A 9,154-nucleotide genomic window follows, 5' to 3' on the forward strand; every position below is an offset into this window, starting at 1 on the left:
GAGAAGTAGGCAAATTTTGTGTAGATTCTGAACATGGGAAGAGTTTCAATTATTCCTTCACTGAATTAATGACTTTGATGATAAAAAGGGCCCAAATCCTAATAGTAGAAATTACCTATAGAATTATGAGGGGTGGCCAGGTGGCTCAGCCAGTAAGAGCACCGGCTCCAGTGTCGGGACGATCTGGGGATTGAATCCCGGGCTCAGACACTTAGCACGACACCCAGAAATAACTGGCCGTGTAACCTTGAGCAAGTTACTTAACCCCAATTGCTTGGGATGGCCAGGTGGCTCCAGTGTTGGGATGACATGGGGATCGAATCTGGGCTCAGATACTCAGCACCACACCCAGAAATAACTGGCCATGTAACCTTGAGCAAGTTACTTAACGCCAATTGCTTTAAAAAAAAAATATGACCAAATCCCTGAATGGCAGGTTCCCTGTCCCTGAATTTCAGGATCCCAGTTGATGGCTCCACTTACATTTAGAAGAGAATAGAATTCCCAAATGTGTGACTAGAAGAAATTTGGGGACCATTTAGGTCAACCACCTTATATTCCAGATGAGGAAGCTGCAAAGAGAGCTTAAGTAATTTCCTGAAGGCCATACAGTAGAGTGGGCTTTTAACCTAACTCCTCTTACCCCAAAGCAGGTGCTATTTCCACTAACTTTTGATGTTTTTGTTCACTTAGTCCTGTAGACTCTCGTGGACTGATGGAAAATCCATTCAAAGTCAGCATATGTGGCAAAATTTATCTGGTTATGGTTTCTAGCTGGTATCATAATGTCATGTGAGAATTGTGATATATCTTGTTCAATGCTCAATTTTGAAAAGAAGGGGTGCTTTGTATTGATCCAAGTCATTTCTAAGGAAGACTAGGCTGTCAGAGGTTGTTAGAAAGGAATAGAGAGGCAGAATAAGCAGATGAGGAACTACTAATGGAATTTTAGATATCCATTATTCAATGGTATTTGATTTGTATGGATGACTATTAGAAAGTAAACACTGTGAGGCACAGATTGATTTTGATTTTGTCTTTGTCCCCTAGTTATCTATGTCTGGGACAAAATAGGCACTTTACAAATTTTTGTGGATTCCTTGATTCATTAATTCAAGGAACTTTAAATCAATAACATCAGGTGGCTAGGTGGCACAGTGAATAGAGCACTGGCTCTGGAGTCGGGAGGACCTGAGTTCAAATCATGCCTCAGACACTTAACATAAGACTAGCTGTGTGACCTTGGGCCAGTCAATTCACCCCAATTGCCCTGCCTCCCCCTTCCAACAAAACAACAAAAAATTATGTCATGAAGGTGGTCACTTATTCAGTATACACCTAAGGACAAGGAGACCTTGATGATAACCTGGGAAGTGCTGATTTTAAAGACCAGGGAAGAAAAGAGAAAGCAGAGACTAGACTGCAACCAATAGAAGATCAGCAAAAATCAAAGGAGACCTTTGTGAGAGGAACAGGTATAAAACCCTGAAATACAGCATGGGGTAGAACCATTATGAAAGAGCTTCTCCTGGACACATTGCCCTAGCTCAGCTCACCCCAAAAGTGAATCTGGAAGAGAATAATTGCTCCTCACAGAAACCCCATCTGAATTTCTTCCTGAAGAAAAATGGAACTGAAAGCTTTCAGATAAACATAATTTTCCTGAGGGTTCAGGGGGTATATTTTCTATTGAGATGTATCCAATTGTATAAAGTTGCAGTGTTTGCTAAGTAAGAGTAAATGATGTGAATTGTTGTAACATGCTGATGTTATATACTGACTGCCTTTGTATCAATCATTTTAGCCCAATATAATGTAGTCTGTCATATGGAAAATGGGAAAGCATGCCCCAACCACCCCCTGAACGCCTTATATGCTGAGGCATGAAGTTTCCAAGAAGTCCTTTCTGGTAAATATACATTCAAATTGACAAAAGTACTTAAATGATTTACTATGTGCACCTATGTCTTGAGGTTCTAATGGTGTTAGGAAAAGCAGAAAACACTCTCCTCTTCTCTTTCTCTCTCTTTCTCTCTCTCTCTCTGTATGTGTGTGTGCATATATACATAACTTTGCAAAAAAATAATGAAGTAGTAGTAGTAGTATTTCTACTATTTTGTTCCTTTCATTTAAGTACACATCATTTCTAGGTAAAACCCTAATACTCAAAGCAATTCTTTCTAGTTAATTATCTATTAGCACCTTAATTTCCACTTGTGTAGATACCATACAACAAGGACTTAAAGATAGAGGAAGACTGGATCTAAAATTAGTCAATCTTTGTATGGGGTTTATTGATAAAATAACAATCAATCTGGAAGGCAAAATATCTTAAGAAACTCTTCCACCCATGAGTGGCCAGGGCATTGCCATGCCTGTGGGTGGGTCTATGTTGCCTCATTCTTTTGTGAAGCCCTAAAGCAGCACACATTCCAGGAGAGAGGAACCCTGAAAATTTCAGAATGAATTTGTGTAATAACAGGTGATCAGGGATAATAAACACTGACTCATAAACTCTCAGATATGAAAGGGAATTCAAAGACTGTGCATCCAATTAATCCTTCCCTCTCTAGGAGTGGTGGCAGATGATCATTTACTCTTTCCTTGCAGGCCTCCAGGTAGCAATCTGAATGAGGAAAATTCCTTCATTAGCATTCCCTTTTCACTTTTTTGACAGTCATAAATAATGAAAGTTCTTTCTATGATCAAGCATCATGGTAGAGTAAAAATAAGTTCTTTATTCAAAGGACATGAATTTGAGTCTATATCTGATGTTCACTTTATATGTGACTAGAGGCATTTCATATCATTTATAAAAAGAGTGGGTTGGACTAGATCACTTCTAACATTCCTTCTAGTTGTCAAACTATGATCCTACAATATTTCACTCTGTGCCAGAGACCACACCCACATACCCACACACACACACACAACACAAATGTGCACGTGCACATCCCTCGGACTCTTCCTATACTCTGATATGTATGTATGTATATATATATATACGTATATATATATATATAACCTATATAGTTACATATTTACCTATAAAATATGGGAACATAAATATACGTACATACATATACATATTCATTTCTCTCCTGTATTTCCTGTTTCTTTGACTATAGTGTTCTCCAAAGAGGAAGAGTCAGTCAACTGATCTCTTTCAAAAGAAAAGAATTTGTACCAGGCATTAGTCTTGTTGATGGAGATAAAAAGACAAAAGTGAAAAGTGAGGGATCTGTTCTCAAGGAGCTTAAAATGAAGGAGACAACAATTATATACATATACATGGTTAAACAGTGGGGGTCTTGGAGGAGGATCTAAGAAAGGCTTCCAGTAGGAAGAAGCAATTGAATTAAGCCTTGAAGGAAGCCAGGGAGTGCAAGATACAGATTAAGGGGCACAGCATTCCAAATATAGAGGATGGTCACAGGAATGGTGTAGTAATGGTGATGGAGACAGGTCGTGGCTGAAAAGAAGAAACTGAGTTGAGAACAAATTGAGTTTCCCATTGCCAGTTTGTGTTACAGATTAGCTGGTATCTCAGGAGGAAAGGCACTATTTCCTTGGGCTTGTGTCATGTTTCTGCTGGACCTGAGCAGATGTGGGTCGACTGGCATCATTGTTAAGGTCAGTTAGATACACACACAGTGAAATGCTAATACACAGTGCTATTTCAAATGCAAAGGTTAGTTCTACAGTCTCTTTCAGAAAAGTGTTTACCTTTAGTTTGATGGACCATATTGCTTGCAGTTTTCATAAATAGGTCATCCAATCAGCAACCGCTCATTTTTAGTATTTATTTTTGACTGTGCAAATTAAATCCTGACTTCAGAACTGCATTGGCCAACAGTATCATTTAGAATGGGTGTTCCTAACTTAGGATCTGCAACATTTTCACATAATTTATTACTGCATTAGTACATCAAAAGAATATTTCCTTTGTAATCCTTTGCATTTTAGTTTTGGAATCTATATCCTTCATAACCTGGCTTCTTCCTGCATTTTTATTCCTCTTATACTTTAGTTTCTTTAGATCTTTTGTAGTACAGTGATACTGGCATCCTAGCTGTTCCTCACACTAGAAACATCATCTTATACACTGAGTGTTTTCACCAGCTCTTCCCAATGCCAGAGACACTTTCCCTCAGTTCTATCTCTTGGCTTTCCTCACTTATTTCAGGTCTCGACTATCATTTCTTATTCTGCAAGAAGCCTTCCCCAGTCTTCCTTAATTTCAATGTCTTTGCCCCGAAACTGACCCCATCTTATCCAATATATTTTTATATCTACACATTAATTTACATATTGTATTCTTATTAAACTGCAAGCTCCCTGAGAGCAGCAACTATATGTTGCTTTTTTGTATCGCTAGTACATAGTATTGTGCCTATCACACAGTAGGTTCTTAACCAATGTTAGTTGACTTAGTGAATGACTGAGAATAGGCAACTAAGCTTCAATAGATAGTTGAAACAGTCCATGATGCACACACAGAAAAAACAAAGCTTCAGAACCCTTTCTGAGGAGGATAAAACTCTTGTTTCATAGCGAAGAACTGAGTTCAAGTCCTGCCTCCAACAATTTACTGTCTGTGACTGATTCTAGGAAAGTCTCTTATCCTCCTGGGCAACTCTCAAATCAACCTCAATCTCAAATAAATCAAGTATTTATTAAGTCTATATTAAGGCAGGCATAGAGTCAGTCAGCTACTATATTTATCCAGAGGTTATGTTATTTTTCCAATATGTGAATACAAAGAATAAGAATGTCTCTTTTCAAAGTCTGGACATTCTAATATGTTGACAAGAACATGGACTAAATTAATACTTCATAAAAGTAAAGCTACTAAATACATGCAATATAGTTAAAGATAGCCTATTGGTATTGGTTTAAAAAAAAAAACTAGTCTAGCCACCCATCTTTTAGGGCCCAGTGGAAGTCCCTATTGCTTCATGAAACTAACTACTCATGGGATTTTTGACAGAATATGGCATTAAGAATCAATGGGCCTAGACTCAAGTTTCAGTTTTGCTATGTCCTAACTATAAGATTTTGGAGACCTAAGTCAGTTGCTACAGCTCTCAGTTCATCCATTTGTCAAATAAAGGTATGGGACTAAATTCAAACTAAGATCTCCTCTAAAAACTCCCTAGGAAGAAATTCTATATTAAAGTGGAATAGGCACCCTTAGAAAGCAATGAGAATTTAAGGTGAATTAGCCAACAGAGATTAGATAGCTACTTGGACACATTGAAGAGGATAATTCAGCATGAGAACAGGTTGTATAAGATGGCCTCTGATACCTCTCCCCTTCCTGACATTCTATTAGCCCAGTCCCAGTATCAACTCTTGTGCTCTCTAAACATCACTGAATTCTTTCTCTTTTTTTCCCCTGGATTTCTGTAACACCTAAAGTCTCAAATTTACATCCTTGTATTCAACCCTATATTTTCCCATATTACTATGGATTTTTCTTGTCAATGACACTTATAGTAATAAATGGCATTTGTCACACTTTATAATAGGTGAAACATTCAGTATACATTCTTTTTAAAAGTTTTTTAGAGGGGGTAGTGCAGGGCAATTGGGGTTAAGTGACTTGACCACATGGCTAGTTTTGTGTTAAGTGTCTGAAGCCAGATTTGAACTCAGGTCCTCCTGACTCCAGGGCCAGTGCTCTACTCACTCTACCACCTAGCTTCCCCCCAGTATGCATTCTTTAATGACTTTGAGACTCATTACAATTCTGTGAGGTAGCTTATTCACATTTTACCAATGAGGAAATTAAGGGTCAGAAAATTCATAGGATCATAGATTTAGAACCAGAAAGGCACACAGGGGTTATCTACTCTCACCTTTTTGTTGTTTTCCATATGAAGAAACTGAGTGTCATAGAGTAGTTAGAAAAGGAAAGTTTTGAAACCAGATAATCTTGATTTCATCCAAGGCCACCAATGCTTCTCATTATTTATCTCTGATGTGAAGATTAACCTCTTCAAAGAGACAATAACTTTCAACATCTGTAGTATAAATGTGAGCTGTTGTTGCTATTGTCATTTTTGTTTTGGTGAATGTGATGACAGTTGTGATTATTGTCATAGTTAGAAATTTGAAGACCTGGACATTTTTATGAATCCTTTCCCCCTTCATTACTATGAATTTAAGAATCATTAAAAAATGCAAAAATATGGAAGACCAAAAGTACTGGATGAAAAAGGCATTCACAGGCATATTCAATGAGGATTTTTTTCTAATTAACAGGATATAATCCTTGAAAAAAATATGAATCTTTCTACGATGTTGTGTGATTGAGTGGAAAAAGAGTTAATTTTAGATTTGAAGAACCTGAGTTAAAATTCTGACTGTAACTTAATACTTGTGTGATGTAGGACAAGTCACTAAACATTTTAGAATCCCACTTTTCTGTCTCACATTCTTCCCCCATCTCAAAAATATATTTTAATATTGATGCATGAATCTTCGACCATGCCTGTATGATCCTAGAAGTGGAGGAGAAAGTGAGATCATTTATAATATCATGAAAAAAATATAGAAACATGACAAATATATTTCTACAAAAGTGCACCATCAATTACATTAAATGTACAACTCAATTACCCAGTGTTGAATAAACATGAAAACATAAATTGTCTAGCAAAGAACTCCCTATTCACTAAGACCTCCTGGGGAAAATGGAAAGCAATCTGCCAGGAATTAGGCTAAGAAAAAAATAAAATACCATATTCCATGATAAATTCAAAATGGATACATGACTTTAATATTATTAATTGTACAATCTTGCCAACAACAACAAATAGAAGTATATCATATTCTCTCCAGATTTATGCATAAGGGAGAGATTTTTAACAAAACAAAAATATTCCAAATCAAGACTGGTAGGAGAATAGCATCCCTGTACTGTTACTCTTTGCTTCTTACTGCCCATGGAACATAATTCTAGATTGATCAAGAGAGTGCTGACTTAATGCTATGTGTCTAGGTCAGGGACAGAGTTGGAACAAAAGTTATGCAAAAAAGTGATATACTTTTTTTCTTTTTTAATGGAAGGCACACTCTGGGCTCTAGACTCTATTGAGGAAGAGACACATAGAAAGACAGAAGAGAATATGGAAATCAGACATAGAGGGGAAATTCTCCATGTGTATCGATTTTCTTGGGCAAATTACCCTTTTGGATGTGATATGAACTATAAAGTTGATAGGTAATAAAATAGGCATTTTTTATAGTTCAGAGAGTAAAGGAGAATTTGACTTCCACTTGAGAAAAGAGGGGTATAATGGAGATATTTCTTGATAATTCTGGAAGGGTTCTCTGTTATTATACTTTGTGCAAAATGAAATTAAAAAGGCAAAAATCAAGAATGCATTGCTTTTGACTTGCTACTCATTTGCTCAAAGAGGGAAAAGAAAAAAGTAAAACTAAAATACCAGGCTACTTTTACAGTATCTACTTGTTTTTCAGACCTACAATACTGCATGTGCAACCACTGCTGTGTTGGGGAGAACAGAGGATGGACGGGGGATTCATTGCTGGGAACTATAATCTTTCTAATGGCCTTTGTCACATTTTGCAGCCTATAAACCATTCCAAGGAGACAAATGTGACTTGCTGAGTTTGTAGCTAGCTCTTTAGGGTCCATCTGTCTTCAAAGCTGTGTCAGTTAAGACACTAAAGGCATGCTGGGGTGTGTTCTTCAGGGAAGTTTCATTTACTCTTTGATGTGGCATCCATTTATAAAACACAGCCAGAGAAAGCAGTCATTTAAAAGAAACTCATCTATGGTGATGTCCTTTTTGTTTGGAAAACCTATGAAAAAACAAACAAAAAAACCCCCCAAATACCTAAATTTAGGACAATTTTGCCTACTTTGACAATGCTTTAAAAAAAATCCTCTTTGAGAGGAGGAAAAGATGATACAAATGCTCTCTTGTCTGTTTCTGCAGGTAAGGCATATCTCCTTTCCCTGCCCCAACCATGAGAGGGCTTTCCTCTGCAAGCTTATATCTGGCTGATCCCTGCCAGGTAGGGCTTTTGGAGATTAGAGGTGTTTACAGAATCACAGATTTTTACAACTATGTGGGAGTGTAAAGGAAAATCAATCTGGCCGCATCCCTTTACAGGTGAGGAAACTGGAGCCCAGAGATGTTGTCAAGCACAATGTCTCATAGGTACTAATTACACAGAAAAGGATGCAAAGTCTGGTTACTCTCCCTAGTATTTTCTGAATTCAATACAATTTGGCAAGACATTAAATAGCCTCTATTTTACAGGCAGTGGGGTAGGTCCTGGGAATAAAAAAAAAATTGGCTCAGCCCACTGCCCTCACAAGGAATTTTTTCCTGCCTGATTTTTCCCAAGATAAAAGAACTGATTTGGTGATCTATAAGAATCTTTCTAGATCTGAAGTGCCAGAATTTGATGTGGACCCTTGGTTCTAGACAAAGGATGAATTGGAAATTGTGGCAACAAAAATATTCCTGGACTTCCTCAAGAGAAAATGTTTTTGATTTATGAAAGAATTAGGAATGAGAGAAAGCTTCTGCCACCCTAGTTTGCTGTAGCCTGCCAGACTATTGCCCTAAACAACTATTCCAAGAAGCAGAAGAAGCAGCATGGTACAACCAAATGATCACTGACTCTGGATTCAGAAGACCAGGGTTGAAAATCTACATCTGATATTTTTAATATCTGTGTGACCTTGGGAAAGTCACAATATCCATGGGCCTCAGTTTCCACATAGTCAATGGCTTCTATGGCACCTCTTGGTCTAGATATATGAATGTATGATCCAATGAATTTGTAAAATCAACAAGGTGAGCAATCCCATCAACAGTGAAGATCATAAGCCATTCATTCTTGCACATCCTGTGTGACTTTTATCTGTATCCCCCGATCAGTTATCATAGCAGACCTATTCCTTGTGCCTCGACCTTACTTCTTTCATATTAACATTTAGAGTACATGGATAAAACTAAAAAAATGTGCGTCATTTATACTTTGTTGTGAGATGAAGATGACTTGAGGTTCAAGAATGATCTGAAAGTCGTTGTTGTGGTTGTGGTTGTGGTTGTTGTTGTGGTTGTGGTAGTTTTCCCTCAGCTTTACATGGTACCTTCATAAAAATTCA

The sequence above is a fragment of the Petaurus breviceps genome, unplaced genomic scaffold (assembly GCF_028583685.1).
Source record: "Petaurus breviceps papuanus isolate PSGF00001 unplaced genomic scaffold, PetGlider_PUasm1.0 139, whole genome shotgun sequence".
NCBI lineage: Eukaryota > Metazoa > Chordata > Mammalia > Diprotodontia > Petauridae > Petaurus > Petaurus breviceps.